Source organism: Nyctereutes procyonoides, unplaced genomic scaffold, assembly GCF_905146905.1.
Source record: "Nyctereutes procyonoides isolate TBG_1078 unplaced genomic scaffold, NYPRO_anot_genome, whole genome shotgun sequence".
In the NCBI taxonomy this organism is placed as follows: Eukaryota; Metazoa; Chordata; class Mammalia; order Carnivora; family Canidae; genus Nyctereutes; species Nyctereutes procyonoides.
In genome coordinates this window covers 2,835,607-2,862,062 of record NW_026575144.1, presented here as the reverse complement: position 1 = coordinate 2,862,062, position 26,456 = coordinate 2,835,607, and the positions used below count along the sequence as shown (strand labels likewise).

The 26,456-nt window shown below is 33.7% G+C and overlaps 1 pseudogene; it reads right to left on the bottom strand.

Moving 5' to 3' along the window:
* Window positions 1-2,141: 2,141 nt before the first annotated feature.
* Window positions 2,142-3,085, bottom strand: LOC129499102 (importin subunit alpha-1-like; annotated as a pseudogene).
* Between the last annotated feature and the right edge of the window lie 23,371 nt (window positions 3,086-26,456).

Sequence of the window (26,456 nt, the reverse complement as noted above, 5' to 3'; positions counted from 1 at the left end):
CAAAATCTCCGGAAAGAAGCCAAGGAACTTATATAATTTTTTCACATTCTCCGGAAGATTTTGGTGATCAGTCAGGTTTGGGAACTATTATATTCACTCCTTAGGTCATTACAATCCTGTGATTTAAGATTAAATACAAAGTGAGAAAAAGGAAGTGATTTGGGGCACCTAGTTGGCTCAGTCGGTTAAGCATCTGCCTTCAGCTCAGGTCATGATCCCAGAAGATTGACCCCCACATTGGATTCCTTGCTCGCTGGGGAGCCTGCTCCTCCTTCCTGCTTGTTTTCTCTCTCTCTTTCAAGTAAAAAATAAAATCTTTAAAAAAAGAAAGAGAAAGTGATTTGTTCATGTTAATACAACTAGTAAGTAGTGCAGGAAGACTCTGAACTCAAGAGTTCCAACTCCTATCAGGTGACACATTATATTGTGACACACTCTAGTTTTTAAAAGAAATACTATATCCTGTAGGATAGGTCTATGAAGAAATTTTAGTGAGAATAGCTGCAAAAATGGTGTTACTTGGATTAAAATGCTCAGTCACGTTCTCTCATGTGCTAGAAAGTGAGTTTAGAAAAGTTCCAAAGCAATGGTCCTCAAATTCCATCATGGGTAAAACTCATTTGGGTCCCTATCACTTAAAGCTCTGATTCATTGGGGCCTTAGGATTCTGTACCTTTCAAAAGCCCCAGAGGTGATTCTCATTTACACAGTTAGGCTTTGGTGAACATTGCTCAAAATTGCCTTCTAGTCTGAGACTGTGATGATTATTTGCCTGTAAAGTAGTGGTTCTCAGCCTTGATTACACATTATAACCACTTAGAGAATTAAAAAAAAATACTGATGTAGAGGCCACATGCTAAGAGATTCTGATTTAATTTGACTGAGATGAGACCTACTTAACAGTATTTTGGTAAAGCTTTTTAGGTGATTCAAATGCGAAGCAAGGGCTTTAGAAAATAGATCAATTGTTGGAGCCACACGTATTAACTTTGCCTCCAGATTAAGGCAGGAAGTACATTGAAGGAATTCTGATTGCCTTTCTGCTTTCTAGGCATAAACAAAATTATAAGGTATTTTGCAAAGATAATATAGCACTCAATGGTGACAATATGCTAACAGTTGTGTGCCTGAAGATTAATATATAATCCACTATTTGAGAAATATGTTTTTTTTAATGAAACATAATTATGGAGACCACTTTCCAGAGACGTGGAAAAGCAAGCCCAGCACATGGGATTAAACAACTAAGACTAAAGAAAAAGAAACAATTTTCAAATCAGCAACAGTTATATCCATTTGATTATTTTCATGCACATTATTAACTAGGCTGTTTATATTTTAATTAGAAAACATACAGAAGCATAGCTATTTAACTTCTAGGAGGTAGGATTTCTTTTCACAACAATAAACAATAGGAATAGCAATAACAACCACAAAAGCTTAATTTCGGCCACAAGCCATCATATGCGTTCAATTCTGAGTATTAAAACAGGATTGCTGAGGCTGAATTCTTGTTATTTAGTTTTAGTTGGAAAGAAGTACAATTTTTCCAGACATAAAGTAACTTATGCAAGACAGTAATTCCATCTAGAATTGGTACCTTGCACACTTGAGGACTAAAATTATAAGCATTTCTGAACGTCAACTATGGAATAGGAACTAGGCAAGATGCAAAGCAGAATAAGACATGGCTATTATTTATGGGACTTACAGAATAGCTGGAGCAACACACTTCATACATGGAGAAATTATCAAGAGCACAGAATCCTAGAAATTAAGAGCATGAAAGTTTTCAGTCTTGGAATCATTATTTATTTGTTTTGTGATCTTGGTCGAAGATTTCTTCTTTTTTTTTTTTTTTCCTTTGGGAAAGAAAAGGGTGGAATTTCATCTTTAATTATAGGACATTGTAAGATATTAGATTCCACATAGAAATAAGAAACCCATTGAGAGGAGAAACTTCCCATAGTATGTACGGTTTGGAATTGTTTAATTGTAGTTTGCTTATAAAAGTTTCTACATTAACAAAACACACTTAAAAAGAGTTCTTAATAGAGAAACAGTAAGACAAACTTATGCCAAAATAGTACACAACAAACAACTTGTGTTGTACAACTTGTGTACAGCCTCAGCTGTACAATCTAAAAGTTAAAGGGCCCAGGGGTGCCATCCTGAACTTGGAATGTATAACCTTCAGAGGTAGTTTCTGACAAAGCATTTTGATCTTCCTCTCCCTGTACAGAGAAATACTTCTCAATCAAGTTTAAGGTAACTTTGTACCCAGATTCATGTTCATGCTTTTGTAGAGCTTCATCTTTATCCAAACCTCCACATTCCTCAATCATTATACTCATTTTCTCAGTTTTATCTAGTTTCTCAGCAGCCTGAAAGATGTTTGAAATGGCGTCCAGAATAACCAGAATAAGTTTGGGATCTGTTGCAGTTAATAGGTTCATCGATGGTTCTATTATGCCACAACAAATGAGGTATCCAATCTGTTCAGTTGTTCCACCACTTGTATAGTTGGTCATAGCCCATACAGCTTCTTTTGTGTCTTAAAGTCTGCCTTAGAGAGAACACCAAAGAGGAACAGGTCTAATTCATGTTTCACAACTTGCTGGATCTGGTCCTGGAGACCAGTTACAATGTTTGAAATTGTCCACATGGCTTCCTTCTGAATAGTTTTGGGGTTTGTTAGCAGGCTGGGCAAGACAGGAGCACTGTATCTGTTGCAACCTGGAGCACTGTATCTGTTGCAACCTGGATCTGCTCATCTGTCCCAGTGATAATATTTCCTGTGGCTCTTAGTGCAGGAGTCACAATGGGCAATACAGTAGCTTGTTGGAGCTTCACAAGTTGGGACACAACTCCTGAACCATTTCAATCCATTCATTTGGACCATCAGTAAGGTAGGTAGGAAATTGCCCAGCAGGTGTCTGCTAATATTTCTGGATCAGCATGATGCAGGAGATGAACTAAGGTAGGAAGAATCAGCTCAACAGCATCTAACAGGGCTACAGGATTCTTACTGTGGCAAAGGTTTGAAAGTGTCCGAGTAGTTATGTAAGTAAGTGAAAGATGACATGCTACAAATATTTATTGAGTATGGATAAGATGAAGGAAGGTATTAGGCATTGTGGGGTTACCATATTAATTTCATTCAATTTAGGGACTAGAAGATAAGATAAAACGTACCCATAATACAAAGTAGCATTTAAAAAAATTAAAATACCATGGTAAATAACTTGGTGGAATTTTAGGGGACTTGAAATAAAATACTCATTTTTTCTTGGCCGGAATTGAGTCATATGGCCAAAACTGCCTGCAAGGAAAATACCAACTATGCACTCAGGAATTAAAAGGAAACCCAAACTGGAAAAACATGTAGGAAATAAATTAGGGTTCCAGTAGGGCTATCAAAGATAGCCTGGGCTTTCACAAGCCAAATTTCCATTATTTGGCTGATCCATGGGAAATTTTAGCCTGTGTCAGTGTGTTAGCATTGAGTCGTATTCAACAATCTCTGAAGTGTCTCTGTCTGGGTTTTTCCATTTGCCAAGCACAAAATAATATTGTTAAATAGCTGTGGATCACTTTGGGATGTACAGAACAAACATTCAGCATATGTCCACATTTTGAGTATGTCATTGATATTCCAGGATTCTTCCTGAAACTACCTGCATTTAAGGAGCCATTAGTCTATTAACTGACTCAGGTCAAAGACTTTGATGGTCTACTGTGGTTTTGCTGCCCAGATTTGGGTGTATGAAAATTTAATCATCCATTTCATTCTCAGGGACCCCGTGGTTAATTCACAGCCAGAGATCCTTGTGGGTCAGATTATTCTATTTTCCATGCTGTCCCTACTGTTATTAGAGTAATCATGCTCTTTTATCTCTAACAATTAACTACATGTCCTTGATCTCTGACACCTTTGGATCTGCTCATTCCAAATGAAGTCAGGAAACTGTTTCAAAATCAGCATTTCCCTCTAACATTCCTGGCCCACAAAAGTCTCCCACTCAAGTGCTTTTGAAGGGTTTTCTTTGGCAGAGAGTGCACGATTGGAAAGGTATACTATGTCTAAAGTGCTGGAATGTTCGACTTCATGTCCTGGGTGGTGATTATATAGATGTGTTCTTATGTGTTCACCTAGCACTCATTGATTGCTTCCACAGGTCTCTGATGCCTTTAAAAGCATGCATTTTTGGAATCAGTTAACATTTTGTTTGGCTCTTCAGTGGAACATATTTTGGTGCAAGGCAACTACAACTATAACTGTCCACTAAAAATGTACACTCTAAAAAAATGTACACTCTGCTCTTAGCTCTGTAGAAAGTAATGATCCAAAATAATTTATCTTTGTAACTGAAAAAAAAATACTTTCTTTTACTGAGTAGCAATGTTTAAATTTCTAGAGGTGCTCTGGTGAACTCTCTATTACCTTCATCACTCTCTATATAGCCTTATCTTGTTTTATTATTTTTTCCAAAGTCCTTTCACTACCTTCCAAAATATGTTTATTTTTTCTCTATTTCTTCTCCAGATTATAAGCTGCAAGAGACCAGACAAATATTTTATTTTGCCTAGTGCTTTATTCCTAGCACCTAAGCCAGTCTCTGGTTTATGATAGGCACTCAATAAATATTAAGTGAATGAAGGCATGGTGTTACTTATTAAAATGTCCTGTCAACAATAAGGGAGAGTAATAATCTATTTGCTAGGATTCTGCATTTTAATTTTGCCTTTTAATTAATCATTATTGGTAAATTAAATGTTTATGTTTGCTTGAATTTCATATATCATGCATTCTGTGTACTGACATTGTTTCGATTGAAACAATACTAATGTGTCCTAATTGTAAATTATTATCAGCATGTTGCCACAAATGGTATGATTTGGGGTCTTCACATGAAATGCAGGGTAACTTCTCCTTCCTCAGAATAGCTGTATCATTTTCTTCATGAACTAAGTATTTGCCATATATCAAATACTATCAGAAGTGTGCTTTTATTGTCTCATATAATCAGTTCTCCTAAAACACTTGTTTTGAAAATACAAATTTGTTCCAAAGTGATTGATGTATTAGGAAATAATTTGAACTTAACACAAATGTTGTATTTTCTTTTGCATAATTTCTTAGATGAATGCCGAAAACTTCACCCAGTTGAACCAAGCTATATGGGAATACATAAAGTGTGTACACCCCCCTAACACACACAGAGACACACACACAGACACACACCTGAAACATCTACCAGATTCTTCAGTTCAGCATGTGTGTCATTTAGTATTACAACCTCCTGTGTGGTTGCAGATAACCTTCGGTCCACCATTTCACAATAATTCACAAGCTGCAACCCATTCAATGCCCCTTCCACAAGGAAATTTCAGGGTTTTTTTCAGGTCAAATACTACATATATATGTCATATACATGTGATATATATATATATATATATTAAGTATTTGTTATGTGTAACTAATATATCATATAGAATATAATAAGTGTATATTATATTATATATTAAGTATATATATACTACTTAAAATGTATAATTGATAATAGATTTCTGTTAAATTCTTATTTTTTTAATGTGTTACTGACAATTTACACTTTTGAGTATTGTGTCTTCACCCTAATTTCCCCCATAAACCTTGTGAGTTTTATTGTGCAAATTTTGCATAGCATGATGCTTCTTTAAGAATGTATGTGTCACATTACAACAAAACTGGCAGTATTATTATTGCTCTATCAGCTGTGTTCTCAAAATCCTCTAACAACACTGGTTGGGTTCTCCAGAAGTAGATGCTGATGTATAACTGGGCTGCAGTATGTTTTTGGGGATCAACATCTGCAAAAGGAAGTAGGCAGAAGCAAAAGCAGGCCAAGAAGGGATACAAACTGTGGTGTAGGCTTAACAAAGCTTCAGGAAAGCATTCTGGAAGGAGTATTGCATGTCAGAAAGTATGTCCTCTGCTGAACTGAAATGGCCAAGTCCTTTACCTCTGTTTTCCTCAATCACTCAATATGGGTGTGGTTGGAAGGGTGAGATTCAGGCGAGGGGGCTCTCTGCAGCTAAGGCATGTCCTAGAGAAGCTGACACCTGGGAACTGTCTGCTAACCAAACAAAGTCTCTAGAGTTGAGCATTAAAAACCTTTCTTGAAAGGGAATACTGCTTGAATTTATATCATACCCATATCAATAGGTATTTCTGGGTTAATCTCATAATATCTTTTTGGTTAGAGAAACTTAATTTTGAAATAATATTAGACTTACAAAGGTTGCAAAGATAGTACAGACAAGTCCTAGTACCTTTTGCTGACCTTCCTCTGTTATTAATACCTTACATAACTCTGGTGCAATAATCTCAACCAGGAAATTAGTATGGATGCAATACTATTAACTTAATACAGGCCCTTTTCAAATTTTACCAGTTCCATTCATATTCTTTTTCTGGACAGAATCCAATTTGAGATCCCACATTATATTTACTTGTCATGAATTATGCTTTATTTTTTACATATATGTCCATCCATGTGAGATCCTTAAAGACAAATACCACATAAATCATATACTAAATATTTAGCAAAGTGTTTGGTGATATAATTATTAGATTAATAATTATGGGATGGATAAATTATGCAAATTTTCCAAAGATAGATATTTGTTTAATCCTAATTTCTAGCATTATGCCCACAATTGGTCTTCAATTTGTTTGCTTAGTAATTTGCTTATCAATGAATGAAATTGAACTTTACATATTGGGTACCTCTCATGGCGTAAATGATACAAATTAAACAGAAAACGAAGCCCATTCCTTTCTTATCACTTTTTAAAAATATGTTACATTTGAAATGGGGAAAGAATATAAATACAAGAGAAGATAGAATAAACCATCAAAAATGTTTAGGGAGATGATGTTGAATCTCATTTTGAAATGTGTGATTGGCATGCATTAATAAAGAGAAGGAGGCAATATTTGCAGAGGATGGTGATGTCTAGAGCCATAGAAATATAAGACTGGCACATGGACACAAAAAGATGATAGGACAGGGATCCCTGAGTGGCGCAGCGGTTGGGCGCCTGCCTTTGGCTCAGGGCGCAATCCTGGAGACCTGGGATCGAGTCCCACGTCGGGCTCCCGGTGCATGGAGCCTGCTTCTCCCTCTGCCTGTATCTCTGCCTCTCTCTCTCTCTCTCTCTCTCTCTCTCTCTATGTATGACTATCATAAATAAAAAAAAAGATGATAGGACAGAAGACAGAAAGCAGGGTGTTGGTTTTTTTTTTTTCTTTTTTGGAATCAACAGGCAGAGAAAATTATTAAATACCCTTATCCATTTCTTGAGTACTAAATAGAGCTTTTGAATGATGAATTTCTTTTTGATCTTGTGTGGATTTTGCATGATAGAAGCTTGCTGCTTGCTTGCATTCATTCATTCATACTTTGAATTATTAAAAAAACCCATAATCATATAAACTAATTGCTTACTAGGATAGAAGGAAATGGATTTGGATATAATAATTCAGAGAGAAATACAGATTTTCTTCTTAATCATGTGGCTATCATAGGGAAATATGCAAGTAATTTTTTTTAAAGATTGTACTTATTTATTCATGAGAGACAGAGAGAGAGAGACAGAGACAGAGACATAGGCAGAGGGAGAAGCAGGCTCCCTGTGAAGATACTGATGAGGGACTTGATCCCAGGATCCTGGAATAACAACCTGAGCCAAAGGCAGATGCTCAACCATTAAGCTACCCAGGTGCCTGAATATACAAATTTTTAAAATCTACAATCTAAAACACAATTCGTTTGGTTAATTAGTGTAAGAGAAATGTATTAATTACATCTTTATTTGTTGATTTATAGTATTTTTCAGTTATTCATTTATAGGATATATTCATGATGCTAATTATTTGGGGGGGCACAATTACTCATTATTCTCTTTTTATTTTACCAAGTATATAGCGATATTTTTATTTTTACATTGGATTGCACAATTTCTAATCTGGCTAAGTACATACTTCTCTGATAACTCTCAAAATTTTGGATTCTATTTCTAAATGTCCAAAAAGCTCTGTTTTTTCTGGAATGTGATGGCTGTAAATGGTGTGAGATTTTAGCTTAAGCTTAGTGTTATCTTGGATGAAAGGGATTAGCACACTGCAGAAAGGAGCTGAGTACTCAGTGCAGCTACTTTCCTTCTCCTGAGACTTTAATTCTCTTTCAAATAATCAGTTGAGAAAGTGACTACCAAAGACAAAGCAGCATAATATTCAGTGTTTTTTCTCCTTGTATTTTGAAATCCAAAAGCACAGCTTGTAAAAATAGCCTGATGTTAGGATGTTTGTTGCATTTAAAAATTCGATCAGTATTTCTTCATCTTTTTTAATGAAAACATTTTTGCTAGCAGAAGGTTTTTTTTTAAATGGTAATATGTATAAAGAAAATTTAGATGCATATGAGGTTGTGTTACAGTTGTTAATGCTTGCATTAAAATATTTTCAAACCTGCTTGATTTTGGAAGAAATGTTCTTAATCACAGGTATCACTTGTATGGCATCTTAATGTAACAGTCCATATATGGTCTGCTGATGCCTAAATCAAAATCCTCATTATCTCTTCCAAAACCAGGACCTCCCTTTCTGCATTCTTTGTCTTTACTAATGGCATCTTACTCTGCAGTTGCTCAGATCAGACCCCTGTTGGGTTATCTCCATGTTGGGCCATACTAGATAACCTGCATCTCACACTTGTGTCTGATACAGCACTGATCACTCTCCACTTTAATGCTCTGTCGGAGAATATATTTCTTGCAGAAGACTGTGTATCTGTCTCTTAATGCTAGACCTTAGATCATTGTTTGGCATGAAATAGACAATAAATGTCTGGGGAATAAATGTAGGGCTAAATAAATGAACGATGTCTTTCTGTCTCTGGGATCTGCTTATCTTCCAATGTCTATTGATTTTACTTTCAAAATCCTTCTCTTATCCATCATAACCCCTTCATTCTTAGGCCCCAAAGCTCACTATAGTCTTCATAAGCAATTACTTAGACATCTTGCATGAGACTTCTTATGTCATTTTCATCTCTGTCACCATTCCCCTCCTCTATCACATCTTTCATGTTGCTATCAAAGCACTCTTCCTAAGAGACATCTCTGAATTTATCATTCCTTTGCCACGTATCCTCCCTGGCCCTAATTCTATGCAAGACAAGAAATAACAACTCTCTGATATCTTTAGCACGTTATCCAAGGTCTTCTATGCTCTGGTCTCAGAATAGCCAGCCTTCTTTTCACCACATCCACTCTTGCATATGATATTTCCTCCATATCAGGATTTATTATTATTTTTTTTCTTCCTTGCTGTGTTTTAGATCTTTTGTTTGCTGAAATATCTTTTCCACCTTCATCTCTACCTGTCACCAGGCAATTTAGCCCAGGTTATGTGTCACCTTTTATATTTCTAAAGAATTACCTCAAAGGAAAGCAATTTCTCCCTACTCTGTTATCTCATAGGACTTTGTCCATAATTATTTACTTCATTTACCTTTTATTATCATTATTTGTATTTGTAGATTATATCACTACTAAGGCATAAAGAATTTAAGGCAGAGACCATGGCTTGCTATTCTGTGACTCTTCAACAGATTTAAGCATGGTTCCTAAGAGGGCAGATACAGGTATTTGCTGACTGAATCTGGAACATGTGCAAGTATCCATTATTACATTTTCTTGATATCATAAACTTAACATAGTGAACTACACAAAAACAAAGTGTGTAACAGGGTATTATTTAAAATATTACAATTTTATTTATTTCTACTATAAAAGGAATTATAAATTTGCAAGGTAGGTAGAGTAAATGAAAAGTTAATAATATCAACCTAATCAGAAAACAGGATCACTTCATGGGGAAGTGATTTTGAATCTGCTTTTGAATAATATATCAAATATAATTTAGAGAACAGAGACACATAGAAGGACCATAGGCTCCCGAGAAATCTGGGTTTAAAAAAATTCTTATTTTTAACCATGTAAGCTTAAACCATTTAGTCTGAGTCTCTATTTCCTAATTTGTAAGATGGAGATAATTAATAGCACTTGTCCTTACATTACTGGGTGTTTTCAGGTGTAAGTGAAATAGTAAATTTGATAGTATTTTGCTCTAAATGTGAGTACACGTGGAAGTTATTATCATTTAAAAAATTTATCAGTTTTCTAGGCTATCAGATAATCAGTAAATTAACATTTAAGAATAAGTATGTTTTTCTTGTAAATAAGAAATGTATATCCTTCCATATCTCATTCTTGATTTTTTACCATGTTCCAAGTTGTTAACATATCGAGAATTTTCCATTGTTTTGGAGTATAGCAGATAACTCTTCAGATAATTGGTATGACTGCTTAGTTATTAACATTCATTAATATTCAATCCAGCCATTGCAACACCTATAGGATCTATATACTACTTCCCCACCAGTTAAGCAGGGTATCTACAGATTCAAGGACTAGTTAGAGAATGGTAATTGTGCTAGAAAAGAAATTGATCTGAAATGGGTTTAACTCTCCACTATACTATTATAAAATCCATGAAAATGAGAACTTAATATGCTTTTCATCCCTATTTTTCCCCATTATTATTTTTTCACTGCAGTGTCTGAAATATAGAAGTTATCTAAATATTCATTGCATGCTTCAGTGAAGGAAATATGATTATTTGGTGATCAACCTGAATAATAATGTTAAGCTAGAGATGCCAGGATAACTCTCAAACTTGATGGAATGTTTCCAAAATATTTAGGAGATAGGAATCTATCCTATTTTGTAGATAAGCCTATAGAACTATGGTATAGGGGGCAGGAAGAAACCTCTTGGAAAACGTCAGTCGTGAAACTTGAAAGATTGTCAACCAAAATGCCAGTTTTGAAGTAGAGTTATAGAAATGCCAAATAGATTAATATCAGCCAAGGCAGACCTGAGTACAGAGATGCATTATCATTGGGTTTGTGTCCATAAGTCATAGCTTCTTCACCAGGTTTGTATCTGAAAGCTACTAATGTGACTGGAGCCTATAGAACACAGACAAACATTATATGGTTTCATTCATTCAGGGAATATAAAAAACTAGTGGAAGGGATTAAATGGGAAAGGAGAGAAAATGAGTGGGCAATATCAGAGAGGGTGACAGAACATGAGAAACTCCTAACTCTGGGAAATGAACAGGGGTATTAGAAGAGGAGGTGGTTGGGGGGGTGGGATGACTGGGTGACAGGCATTGAGGGGGGCATTTGACCGGATGAGCACTGGGTGTTATACTTTATGTTGGCAAATCGAACTCCAATAAAAAATATACAAAAAAAGAACATAGTTTTATATCAGAGATGTGTTCAAGTATTTATTATCATTATTCTCTTTTTTCTATCTATTGCCTTTTGTTATATCTGAGTCCTCCCTGTTTATAGCATTTTGTACTAAATTATCATTTGATATGATACATTTGCTCAATTGCTGAGCCGGTGACAGCAACCCTTATCAAATCTTTTTCCACTGTGGAGACATTTCTAATGCTTTATTAACAGTATAGATTTTGATCCATGTTAATAATGATGACATGATTAATACCGGCTTACTTTTCTGAGCACTTATGATTTATCAGACACTGTGCTAAATATTTTAATATACTGTTTTTAATCTTCATAACTATTCTATGATTAGGTACTATTACAATTTCAATTTTACAACAAGGAAACTAAAGCAGAGAGAGGTTATTTGGTTTTCCAAGGTGCTCACAGCTAGGAAATATCGAAGCCATGTATTGATTTCAGGTGGCCTGGTTTAGGGCCAGTGAGTTGAACCACTGTTACAACTGGGTATTTGTTTAACACACACTTCCTGGGATTAAAAAAGAGTGTAGATCATGTACTCTTATAGTTTAAGATGAAGATTATAACTAAATCAACAAAGGAAAGTTTATTAAGGCAATAGGGATGACCTAGAAAAGAGAATGAAGCTGATGAAGAGTTTTCTAAAATGAGAAACTACATAGAGTTATTCTCAAACTTATATTGAACAGCTACCATATTTGAAGCACTATTGTTGGTACGGGGGTCATATTCTTATTAGTGGATGAATTGTGTAAATGTGATTATTAACTAAAATCTATTTCATTTGAAACTATGTTAATATGCATAGACAATACTTCTGACAGCTAAAATTACTTAGACCATATGCAGTTCCTGTTTGAAGCCGTAGAACTTCTTTCAGGTGGCCATGGAGTTGTGCCACCTTCATGGAAGCTGACTATGAGGGGCACAGATGACCAATGGTTTTCAGGTGTGATACCTTTGGATCCTTCACTGTTCACACCATAGACATAATTCCTATAGACTGCTCCATGCCAGCGGGCGAGCAAGGTGATGTTCTAGAACCAATCTACTCCTGCTTGATGTGGGAGCTCTTCCAAAAAACAACCTATGCTTAGGAGGTTCCTTTCAGATTGGCTGAGACTTTCTCAGAATTTCATTGCCTTTTGGAGCTTTCATACCTAATTTTTTCCTTTCTCTTCACAGGCTTCAGACATGCTTCTTGGTCTGGAGCCTTTCCCTACTTACTTCCTCCACCCCATCTCCTTCTTCCATTCCTCTCTTTACTCTCACTCTCTCACTCCCTCCCACCTTCTCTCCCTCTCTCTCTTTCTCTCTCTTTCACTCACCCCTTCAGGCATGTCCCTCAATAAATATCTGGGACTTCTAATCCTATCATGGTGTCTGTTTCTCAATGGCAATAAACTGGCATGTTAGATAAAGTTCATGAAGTTTTTTTTTGCCAACAGGAATTCCATGATCTTTTTTATATACTATTGATGTGCCAATTAATTCAACAAGAATTCCAACAAGCATATTTGAATGTATAAGATTATTAAACAGGCATTCATGGAGACATTACTTCCTTTAAATTCTATTTTAAGACAGTGAGATGTCATTTATAAAAAAGAAGAAACTGCCTTTAAGCAAGTCTTTTTTTTTAACTTTCTTTTGATACCAAGACTTTACCCAATGATAAAGTCATCAAAAATGGTAAATATTAAAAAAAAGAAAAAAAATGGTAATATTTCAATTAAATTTATAAATATATGTCTTTTTGGCATACATGGTATCTTAATACTAACCATTAGAGTGACATTTAGCATTAGAATGAAAAAGTAGAATACCACTTAGTCTTATGATTATATAGTTCTGGTCATTCACCATTTCTGCTTAAAAAACTCCATGGTCACCCTCAGTACTTCCTGTTTATTTGTCTTACCCACTATCTAATTAATACTTGATTAAAATGCACACCTGCAGAGCTTTCCCATCACTCTGTGGCTCTTAACTCTCTATTTTACCTGTTTTATTATGAAATTAAAAATACACAACTCTGGCAGCATATAAATGAAAATAATAGTGATAATAACTTTTAAGAATAAATTAGCATCATTTATTTTTTTTAGTAAGCCATGATTTTTTTTAGGCTTAGTGCTCATCTGAGTTTAAGAAACAGACAAATCTTAGAATGAACCACATTTTTTTTAAGTTCCTACTTTCTTCTACTAACAAATCATAAAATATCAAATTTCTCTAGATATTTTGAAACTTGCTGGTCATTCCTACCAAGATTAATCTAACCTATTATTATAAGCATTATAAATGCAAGAGTAAAAAATCAGGAGCCATTGCTTATTTATTTTTTTGTTTGTTTTGCAAAACCTTAAGGGATTTTATTTACAGACAACATTCAGAATGCCATAGGAAGTTGAGAGAAAGAAGGGATTCAAGCCTGACTTAGTGAAAAAGTCTTCATCAGAAAGACTTTATAAGCTCCAAATTTATGTTAATTTTCTAACCTTCTTCACCAATATAACTGGGAGCACTCACATCTGTAGCCTGTAAGGGACTAATGGGGGATGATGAAGGAATTTATTTAAAGAAGACAAACCACCAAAATAAAGTTGAATACTCATCAATCATCTCCTTTTCACAATCAGCATCTCATTTTTGCAGATCTTGAGTTAGGTAACTTTTATGTACCAGAGGACCATAAAAATCAACAGGCAAGAAGGATGCACAAAAGCATTGACAAATTTATTAAATATTTAGTGATAATATTGAAAGAATCAAAACAATCTGGAGATGTTGGCATACTATAACTTAGAGGCCAAATCTGCACTGCTTCCTGTGTCTGTAAACAAAGTTGTTTTGGGACACAACACACCCATTTTTGCAGGTGTTATCTTTGGACACTTTCACATGAACACAGAGGGGTTGATCATTTGCAACAAAGCCATGTGGCCCTCAAATCCTAAAATATTTATTATCTGGCCCTTTAGAGGAAAAGTTTGCTGAGACCCAGTCTAAAGACAAATGTTTAGGAATACAGTCAATTCATAGAAGGAGAATATTCTCCTTACTTATGAGAAATCTTTTAAATTAGAATCATGTCACCATGTAAATATAAATATCATCCTTAACTACGTCAGAATAACATATGTGCAGTTTTTTGTATTTAAAATTGTTTAATAGTGTTCATGAAATTCTCATACTTCTAAGGTAAAGGAGCTGCAATTACCTTTATTGTAAACATGTAACACTGTACATCACTTTTAGTTGAGATAATGCAGCAAAATCTCCCACTTCCAAAAGCGTAATCGTGTACCAAGACTTCTATTTTATTTAGACTTACTATTTTATCAATTTGCTGAATGAAGATTTGAAATACTGTTCCAAATGTACTATTCACTGATTGTTGAGTCCTTTCCTTACAGAAGCATGAGCAAAGATACCCCTTCTTTCATTTTTCTGCCATGTTGCCTTCATCGATAGATTCTGTTTGTCAGTTAAACTGAAAATGATTGTATGATAGTGCTCAAAGTAATGTCTCTGTTCTAGTAACACAATGGTTCCATATATGTCTGATGCTTTATCATGATTTGTTCTTTTGTTTGTTTCAGAATTTTTCTCCTAAAGAAAAAAGTCATACACATATCCCAATCCCACTTTTTCCCTATAGTCCTTCTATGTCCTTCAAAGTGGTTGAATATCATTCTAATATGTTTATGACAATACATTCTATTGTTTTATATGTTTTCAATTTTACAGTAATATGATCACACTGGGAGTGCATGTTTGCAGCTGGATTTTACACTCGATATTTATCTTTCTTAGAATATCTAAATCTAATTCATTCATTTTAAGTGCTTAAGTGCATTAAAGTAACCAACACATTTTTAGGAATAGAGATTCTTTTAAGATCTTCAAAAATATTAAACCCTTTATTTGGATCAATTTGTATTGATAAACTATTATATAACTAAGCCATTACATTTATTCATCCTTCTACTGAAAAACAATCAAACTGTCCTGTTTATTTACTCTTTAGCACATAGGCACAATGAATATCTTTATACATAACTTATTTTGTGTGATTACAGAGTTTCTCTAAAATAGAATGACTCACTTGTAGAGTTTATATCTTCAAAATGACTAGATACTACGGAATACTCTACTGAGCTGTTTTTCCACTAGTAGCATATAAAACTTGCTTTTCTTACAATCTTTCCCCAAAATTTGCATTTCCCTCATTGCTAACAACAAATAATTCTTTTAATGTTATCTGCTTTTTCCTCTTCTGTGAATTGCCTTTTAAATAATCTTTTGCTCATTTTTCTGTTGTGTTGTCTTTTTTTCCAGTTGATGAAACAAGCTTCAAAAATTCCTTATTCTAATTCATTGTCAGATATTTTTTTATATGGAAATACATGAAAACAGAAACATTTGGCCATTTTAGAACCATATAAGCACCACTATTATTCAACCTAAATACCATGCATATCTTTTTCCAGCCTGTGGATTATTTAGTAACTTCACATCTGAGAAAATTATTTTCAAGCACAGGATAACAGGCACTTAAAACTACAATCTCTTAATGAAGGACACTCACAAGTAAGCCCTACCTTTATCTCAGCTCCTTCTGTGGAGACAATTTCCTACTTATGATGTGGAAAAGTAGAATCAAATAAAGCATTCTGAGCTGAGAGGCAGAGATTGGAATCTTGACTGCTAAAACAGCTAGTTTCAATCACTAGAGAGGAAGTAGCTGAGCAATGGGGATGCTGGGAGAGCAGAGAGGGGTACAAATCTGTGTGAAGGTCCCTACTGAGTCCTTGACTGAGAGTAGAATTGTGGTTTTTCCAGATAAGGTCATATGAAGTTACCAGCTGCTCTTGGGTTGAGAGTAGAATGAAATAAATATAAGTCAATCAGTGGTGCAGACATTTGAGTTCCAGCACAAGGAGAGTAGAAAGACCTTTGTAACACCTGAGCATTTGAGACACAAGAAAGACCCTGTTTTAGGAATAAGACCCATGTCCTAAAATAAAACCTACTTTAGATCCTCCCTAAATCCTAAAACATACCCATAGCAAGATATGTGGGACAGTAAGAAATTGGAGTTTGAGCTCCAACACATTAGAGAAGCTTGGTAAAGACTGTGCTTTCCACAAGTCTACCCTAACATAACAAAAAACTAAGCCTGCACATATTCAAGGACATTAGCCACTAATTGCATATGAAAAAGATCAACACTTTGTAGAGAAAGAAAACAGAATATAATGTTTCTGTAATGTAAGTATTATAATGTCCAAAATATAATTTAAAAAATTAGATCTGTAGATAAATAATACATTATGACTCATAGCAAAAAAATGTAATAAATAGAAACAGACCCCAAGATGATCCAGATATTAGATTTAGCAGATAAGTTTAAAAAACAGTATTATAAACACATACAATAACTAAAGAGGAATATCTTAATAAGTAACCACAAAGAAGACCATAGCAGGAAAATTTACAAAAATACAGCAAAGTGAAAAATACTAGGTAAGAGTAATGCAGCAACTGAAGTAAAAGTTTATAGTCAGCTTAGCAGATTTTTTTTAATGGAAAGTCAACCTGATGATATATCATACCAATTATTCAATTAGGTACTTGGATTTATATAATGATTTAATCTGATAATCCAACTGAAAAAATAGAGAATAAAAGATTGAAGAAAATCAGTAGTTTTTGGTGACCTTTAAGCCCTGTTATATCAATAGTTACATTAAATATTTATGGACTACACATTCCAATTTTAAGGAAAATTGCCAGGATTAAAAGACAAAATATAACTATATGATAACTATCAGATATGTTCTTTATTTTATTTTATTTTTTATGTTGGCTTCCTGCCCAATGTGAAGCCAAACATGGGGCTGGAACTCATAACCCTAATATCGAGACCTGAGATGAGATCAAGAGTTGGCTGCTTAACATACTGAGGTGCCCCAAGATGTGCTTTAAAAATAGGGTTGGAAGTAATAGGAATATAAAAGACATACTCTACAAATACTAAGCTTAAAAAGGGACATGTCTATATTAATATCACATAAGGTAGGCTTCAAGACAAGGAATACTGTCAGAGATAAAGAAGGACATTGCACATGCTAAAGAAACAGTCATCAGCTCCTTGGAAAGAGGTCAAATGTAAGAAAAAAAAATGGACAAGATCTAAATAAAATTATAAAAAACATTGTCTTCCCCAAGTTCAACTGGATATGTACAGTACTTTTCTTTAAAGATTTTATTTATTTATTCACGAGAGACACAGAAAGAGAGAGAGAGAGACAGAGAGAGAGAGACAGAGACAGAGACATAGGCAGAGGGAGAAGTAGGTTCCCTGCAAGGAGCCAGATCCTAGACTCGATCCCAGACTTCAGGATCACACCCTGAGCCAAAGGTGGATGTTCAACCACTGAGCCACCCTGGTGTCACAGTACTTTTAAAAAATAATTCCTTACTGCTCTGTAAATAGAGAAGGATCTATAACAATACCCTATTAATACAAGTTTGTGGTTTTCCCATAATGAATTAAGGTCACATTTGCTTAGCTATTGTAGACTCAATGGACTCATTCTACTTAAAGATTGAATGAAAGCTTAAATTAACATTTTAGGAATGTGACCTTTCTGAAAACAATCTAGAGGAAGACTTTATGATTAATTGGACATGTCTTGCTTGTATTTTTAAAGGTGTTATGGTTTCATTCAAAAGTTGCAACTATGTCTGGACCTAAAAAAAAAATTAAAAAAAAAATAAAAAAATAAAAGAAGCAAGGATACCTAACACCCCTAGGTATAAATTCAAAAAGCTTATAGCTTAATATATATGAAATAAAATCTAGCCCCCCAAAAGGAAGAGAAATATAGACAAAGTGATTATCACAGTTCATGATTTTAAGATACTTCTCTTGGTATTTGATAAAACAAGAAAGCAAAAAATTAGGAAGGATCTGATCAAAGCCTTCGGACAATCTCACTTAATTGGTATTGACAGACCACTGCATATAGTAGCTATAGACTACGTATTTTTTTCAAGTGCATGTGAAATGTTTATCAGGATAGATTGTACATTGAATATTGAGCCATAAAATGTGTTAAATTTTAAATGATTTAAATACAGCAGAATATATTTCTGAGAAGAAGAGGATTAAATTAGAAATCAAAACCTGGGAAATTTCCCAATATTTGGAAAGTATACAACTCCACTTCTAATAAAATTCATAAGGCAAGAAAATTAGAAAATATTTTCAATTCAGTGATCATAAAAACACAAATGTTGACATATACCATGCATTGGAAGAATCAGTATTGTCATGCATTAGAAGATGTATGATCATGTGTTAGAAGAGTTAATATTGTGAGTATGTCCATTGTCCCTATACTGACCTGTAGATTGAGTGTAATTCCAATCTAAATCCCAAATAGATATTTTTGTTGTTTATAGAACCTGCCAAGATTCTAAAACTTATTTGGAAATGCAAAAATTCTTGAAGAACTTAAATAATTCGGGGTGGATGGTGGAAAGCAGCTTGGAGGGCTTGTACCACTTGATTTCAAGACCTCCTATAACTCTACAGCTATATAAATCATGACAGAGTGGTAGCAATACCAGGATAAACATAGGGATTAATGGAACAGAATGGGGAATTCAGAAATTGTCACATACATGGTCCATGTATTTTTGAAAAGTCCATCAAGATAATTCAATGGGGAAAGAGCAGTATTTTCAACAAAAAGGATTGCAACAACGGGTGTATAAATATGGAGAAAAATAAACTGCCATCCTTACCTGACCCAGAAATTAACTGAAAAGAAACATGTGCTTAAATATGTAATTTAAAACTAAAACTTAAATTTAAAAACTTCTAGAAAAACACATGGGAAAATCCTTATGATTTTGAGTTAAGATTCTTTGAACAGACCATAAAAAGTAGTAACTGTGAAGAAAAAAGTGATATATTAGATTTAATGAATGAAAAGCTTATGCTCTTTAAGGAACTCAGGTAAATAAATGAGCAAATGGGAAAATATTTTCTAAATATGTATTTGTAAAAGGACTTATATCCATAATGTTAATTAAACAACCAAACATTTTTTTTAGCAAATGGGAAAATATATGAATTTTTACTTCACAAAAGATATGACTAAGAAGCACCTGGAAAAATATTCAGCATTTTTGTTCATTAAGAAAATTCATAATATAATACTGCTTTATACCTACTTGAATGACAGAGTTAACAAATAAAAATACAGATGATACCAAGTTGGGAAGAATGTAACTAAATTGGAGTTTTCATGCATTGCAGGTGTGAATATGAAATGATAAAACCCTACTGGAAAAGTCCTAAAATTTCTCATAAAGGTAAACATACATTTGCCTACCCTATGACCTGGCAATTCAACTACTTCATATTAATGTAAGAATTGAACACAAATTTCTATAAAGTGATGTATGCAAGAATGATTATGCTTACTTTATTCATAATAATTCCCAGCTGGAAACAACTTGAATGTTCTCCACCAGTAAATGCATAAACAAATTTATGTTATATTCATATTCCTTTATATTTACATTCATACAATAAAAGGATCAGGTTTCTGTTGGAGCATGGAGGCATGGAGAAATGACTGCAGGCAGTATGAAGGAACATTCTGAGGTGATGGAAGTGTTCTACATCATGATTGAGATGGTGATTACATAAATATATATTTACCAAAATTCATTAAGCTTAAAATACAAACTCAAAATGTGTACATTCAGTGTTTATAAACTATACCTCATTAGGATCATAATATTAACAAAGAAAACTGAAAATTGTCCTCATAAAGTAGAGAAAAGGTATTGCCTCTAAGAAATAAAAAAAATAAGTCTATGTAAAGGAAATAAATATCAAAAATTAATACTTTAAAAATTAGAAAATTAGGAATTAAAGTGTATATGTATTGTATATGTGGAGAGAAAGAGAAAGGGAGAGAAGATGGGAAATGGATAAAATCTTTGAGGAATAAAATTGTGGAATCTTTTTGGTAAGTAGAATAAGTTTTAAAAGACTGAGAGAAATGGAAATAAAATTAGAAAATCAAATCAAAACATCAATCAGCTGTTGATACAAGAGCAGAGAAATAGGGGATAGATATTTAAAGAAATTAACCTGAAGGACTCCTGCTCCCATCATGGAACACAAGTAGCTCATACCAACACTCCCACTGAGAGGTGTCTCAAAATTTTAAAATGAAGTAAAATAAAATAGAAATACAAAGATTAAACTATAGGCATTCATATACAGTTAAGTTCATTTTGGTAAAAGTGAAAGTTCATTCTATTAAAAAGTATACCTTTTAATTTTTTAAAAGATTTTATTTATTTGAGAGTGAGAGAGACAGGCGGAGCGTGCAGGAGCAGGGGGTAAAGGCAGAAAAGCAGACTCCCTGATGCACAGGGAGCTCAATATGGCACTGGATCCCAGGATCATGACCTGAGCTGAAGGCAGCTGCTTAACCAACTGAGCCATCCAGGTGCCCCAAATTTATACTCTTAATATTAAGCCACTTTTTCATGAAGAAAGTTACAATTTGTTATCAAATCTTTGATTTGAGATAGAGAGTTATTGAGATGAATTTAGGAGCATAATTATACAAGTTTCTATCTGGAAGTTATCTTCAGAGGGAATAGAATACATGCTGTATATGTATACATAGAAGAAAGTCACTTGCTCATTCTGTAAGTTATTTGATGATAAATGGTGGGACAAAATATTTCTGAATACTGTTATAAATGTATACATAACTTGCAATAATGTTTTAAAAAGTATTAAGATAAAGTAGTGGAGCCAACTTTGGAGTATGTATACATTTTTTAGGTTCTTTAATTCCGATCAGGATTTTTAAACGTATATTTCCTTTTAAAATAAATAGCACTTTCACTGAAACTATCTCTGTCTCCAAGCCAAAGCAATTTGAAACAGTCTGTTTGATAAGTGTCTTTAGTGGAAGAACCCAATTTCCTAGTTATCTTGCCTTTCAATGAATCAAAGAAAAGTCTCAAAGAAAGGATGATATATTTCTAAAACAGAATAAAGTAACAAAGAAAAGTTGGATCAATTACTATGGAGAGAGTCTCAGCAAAGTTTCTAAAGGAAAATTCTTTATAATTAACTTTTCAACATTGATGTAATATACACACTTTCCAATTTATCCTCTTCCTTTCAAGAGCATATGCTCTATTCTCTCAAATCTATTATGAATGTATATAACCAGGATGATCCATTTTATTAACATGAGGTAAACATAATCACATTTTCAAATTTTTCTTTCTAAAAGATCTAACCTGCCCATACTGATAAGAAGCCCTATCTTTCCTTTTTGTATCTATGCCAGTCAGAAAGTAAAAAATATTCAAGAATCAAAGAACTTTACTCAGTCTATCATCTATCCATCTGTCTATCTAATGAATTGCTGTTTTGATATGAATGATATTGACAAGTAACATAAGCTTTCAAAGAGAAGATATTTCCCATAGTGCATATTGGTATAATTAGGTCTCTTATATTGGGAAACATAGTTCAACCAATGTGATTATGAAAAAAAAAAACATTTATAAACAAAATTTATTTGCTGAACTTGGCTTTCTAAAAGTTTTGCAGAACACAAAGTGTTTAGTTTTTTCCAGACTCTTTATTTAGTCCCTTAATGTAGCACTTGGAAACGATAGGTGTTAAATGTCTACTATTTATGAGGAACTTGTTTTTATAATATTACACTTAGAAATTAAAATGATCCTAAAAATGTTCATTGTAAAAATCTATCAATTTGATAAGAGTTAGTATGAATTCCAGTTATTAGTATGGGCATTTTCTTGAAAATCTAAATTGTCTATCCTAAGAGTGCATTTTTTTCTTTTTCTTCAGCTATTTATTTTTTTGCAGATTTTGATCTCTATTTTTTTTATTTTTTTTTATTTTTTTGATCTCTATTTTAATAAACATGTAACAAAATATAGCATCACATTTACAGTGGATCAAGCTTTTTAATTGTATAGGTTCACTATATATTTCTAAAAGAAATACTTCCTGGAGTAACCAATGTTCTGAACAACTAACTGAAAACTCCTTTTAGTTAATGCAACTATTAGTTCAGCTGAAATTTGATAAGACAAAGAAATATTAAAAGTGTTCTATCACTGTCGGTAATGTTCAGTCCATGAAATAATATTTTGCTGTAGGACTTTCGAACTGGCAGTCATTTCTCTGATAATAGAAATTTGAAAATTTACCTGTTCCACAAAAGTGAATTTATTTAGATGAATATTTTTTGCAATTTAGATATTGGTATTTAATGAGGCATAGGTTATAAAATTTAGAACACTTTAAAATCCCCACTTACTATTCACTCAGCTTGTTGGAAATAAAAGATGCCTACTGGGATAGGTGTTAAACTATTGCCTTTCAGCTCTAAACATACCTTTTATATGGTTTGTGATGCTAGAGCTAGGACTCTGAAAACTGCATTTCTCCTTTGCCAGAGTGTTAAATTATGCTAGTATGTATTGGAGAGAGATCATAAGGCAGAAGGCAAGAGAAGAAGTTGCTGGTTTTAGTTGCTTTTTTCTTTCTTTTTTTTTTAATTTTTATTTATTTATGATAGGCACACAGTGTGAGAGAGAGAGAGAGGCAGAGACACAGGCAGAGGGAGAAGCAGGCTCCATGCACCGGGAGCCCGACGCGGGATTCGATCCCGAGTCTCCAGGATCGCGCCCTGGGCCAAAGGCAGGCGCCAAACCGCTGCGCCACCCAGGGATCCCTAGTTGCTTTTTTCTTATAGTCATCCCAGTAAAGTACTGTCCTATGAACAACAGCCAATTCTAATATTCATCCTTTCCCCTTGCCAATTCCAGAACCGGCCTATCATCCCCTCTGGAGGGACCAGCAGTGGCCTGACAGTGAGCTCATCAGATGGAAGAGCCCCAAAGCCAGCCTCATCTCCACTTCTCTGTTTTGATAACCGGACTCCTGTTTTGGGATCCCCATCCTTAGCAGGTTGGAGCTGCTTCCTGAAGTTTCTATTTATATGTTGCCTCAGTGTATTTTTTGTTTGTTTTTGTTTTGTTTTGGGCTTTTCACATCTGTTTAAAATTACTTATGATTTTCTCTATATATTATGTATTACATACTTACATTAATTGTTATATATAATATATTATCTGTTCAAATAGCTAGTGTAGTTCCTGAGAGAAAGAGAGAGAGAGGGAGAGAGATTTATTTCAAGGATTGGCTCACACAGCGATAGAGACTGTCAGGTCCAAAATCTGCAGAGTAGGCTGGAGATCAAGAGAAGACTTGTTATTGCAGTTTTCATCTACTGGCTGGCTGCTAGCAAAATTACTTCTTTCTTGAGGGGGATCAGTCTTTGTTCTATTCAGGTCTTCATCTGATTGAATGTGAGGCCTCTTGCATTACAAAGGGGAACTGCTTGACTAAGTCCAAGGTTTATTTTATTTTATTTTATTTTTTTAAAAGATTTTATTTATTTGACATAAAGAGAGCACTTGCAGGGGGAATGGCAGAGGGAGAAGCAGGCTCCCTGGGAGCAGGGAGCCCAACAAGGGAATCTAGGGAATGGATCTCAGGATTCTGGGATCATAACCTGTGCTGAAAGCTAATGCTTAACTGACTGAGCCACCCAGGTGCCCAAGTCCGAGATTTAAATGCTAATTTCACTCAAAAGCCACTTCACAGAAGCATCCAGAATAATATTTGATCAAATAAATATCTGGGCACCATGGCCTAGCCCAGTTTACATATAACAATAAACAGCTCAAGTAGCAAAGATTTTAGTTATGACAAAAAAGCATAATACACATGAACTAAAAAAATGATAAATGAATTTCACAAAAATTAAGAGCTTGTGCTCTTCAAAATCACAGTTAAGAGAATGAGAAGATAAGCCATATTCTGACAGAAAAAATTCCTGAGCTATATATCTGAGAAAGGAATTGCAACCAGAATTCTTCAAATTTAATAGTGCTAGAACAAATATCCCAATTAAAGAAAAAATGAGGTGAAGGTATTTATACAGGCACTCCAACAAAGAAGATAGATGGTAAATAAGTATATGTAAAAGTGAGTTATTGGATAAATGCAAATTAAAACCACAATAATATAACACTACACACCTTTTAGGATGGCTAAAATTAAAAAAAAAAAAAAGTCCATTACTGTGTGCCAATAAGAATGTAGAACAACTGGAACTTTTGCAAATTGTTGGTTGAAATGGAAAATGGTAGAGAAACGTTGGAAAACAATTTGATAGTTTCCTATGAAATTAAATGTACACTTAACCTATGACAGAGCAAACCCATTCCAAGGTATCCACCAAAGCGAAATTAAACTTATATTTATACAAAAATGTGTAGTTGAATATTTAGTGAGATATATTCAAAAGAAACAAATATTCATAAGAACCAAAGACTAGAAACAACTGCAAAGTCTTTATGGCATGTATAACTATGGGATGTATAAGCAAACTGTGATGTACCCATACAATAAAATACTGCTACTCAGGTAAAAAGAAATGGACAATCAATACATGTAATAAAATGAATGAAACTAAAATGCATTATATGTAGCGAAAGAAATTTGAATCAAAGGCTACATAGTATATGTATACAACATTCTTACAAAGGCAAAAGTATGCAGGGAAAACACAAATCACTAGTTGCAGATGTTGGGGATTGTGTAGGAATCGACCTAAAATGGACACAATGGAATTTTGGGGGTAAGGGAACTTGACTCATCTTGATTGTGGGGTGATTACATGACTGCATGTGCTTGTCAAAACTGAATTTTACTGTATGTAAATTATCAGTTAAATATGGAAATAAATGTTTTATATGCTTCTATGATAGTGTCATTTTCAATGTAGTCCCTTTACAATGGAGGTAAACTTATATGAAATCAAAATGAAAATTTCATAAATACAATATATAACATTATTAACATTTTTGAAGGTCTAGACAGATATTTCTGCTTTAATTTACTCCATACATAACCACATGCATCAGGGAATCATGATGTGGGAATGCCGAGTACCTTTAAAATTTTGCAAATAGGTTTTAGAGTTTTGATTATATTGAAAAATAAAGATCCTATCATGAACTATATTTTACACAAAAGGTTGGCATTCAAAACAATCTTAGAATTCTTTTTGGGTTAGGACTTTTACTTTACCATATTGCTATTATAAACTATTTGAAAAAAATAGTGAACCTGGACATTGAAAAATAAACCTATTTTCTAGAGAATATTTTCATTCACTCTAAAATAACATTTCAGCATTTCTGACAGTTCTATTTATCAATATACTATGGTATTTAGTAAAAACGACAAGGTATGCAGAGCACCTTTCTGTCATGAGTGGATATTGCAATTTATTGAACTTTATATGTAAGTTATTCAGTCTTATTACTTGTACTTTTCTGAGGATACAATGCAATGAAAGAATCTGTAATTTTAAGTGGTGCAGTAAGCCAAAAAGTTATGGTTTAACAGAAGTGTATCTTAAATGCTATTTCTCAGAGGGGTATTCTGAACTACGTTGGTCACCCTGTTAAATCTTGTCTTAGGTTGTTTAATTTCTTTTTGCACAATATCAAAGTGATATGATTACATTTTATCCCCATAACTAGATTATTAGTTATACCTGTACAATATTTATGTTTAACTTAATTTCAGCCTAACTTTAAATATACTGATGCAGAGTATAAGAAACTTCAATGTACATAATCATTTCCTTTCTTCTATCCTTTGCATTTTTGTCAGTCAATTATATTTTGAATGATTATAGATAAGAGAGAATATGTTATTTTTTATTAGTGCCATTTTTACCATTTCTTGAACTCACCTTCTCTTGGTACTTATTCAAATTTTAATTTGGGTCATATTTTTTTCTGTCTAGAAAAAATTAATTTACTGTTTATTGGATTTAAGGTCTGCTAGCAATGAATTTGTTTGTTCTTTCATTTTTAAAAACA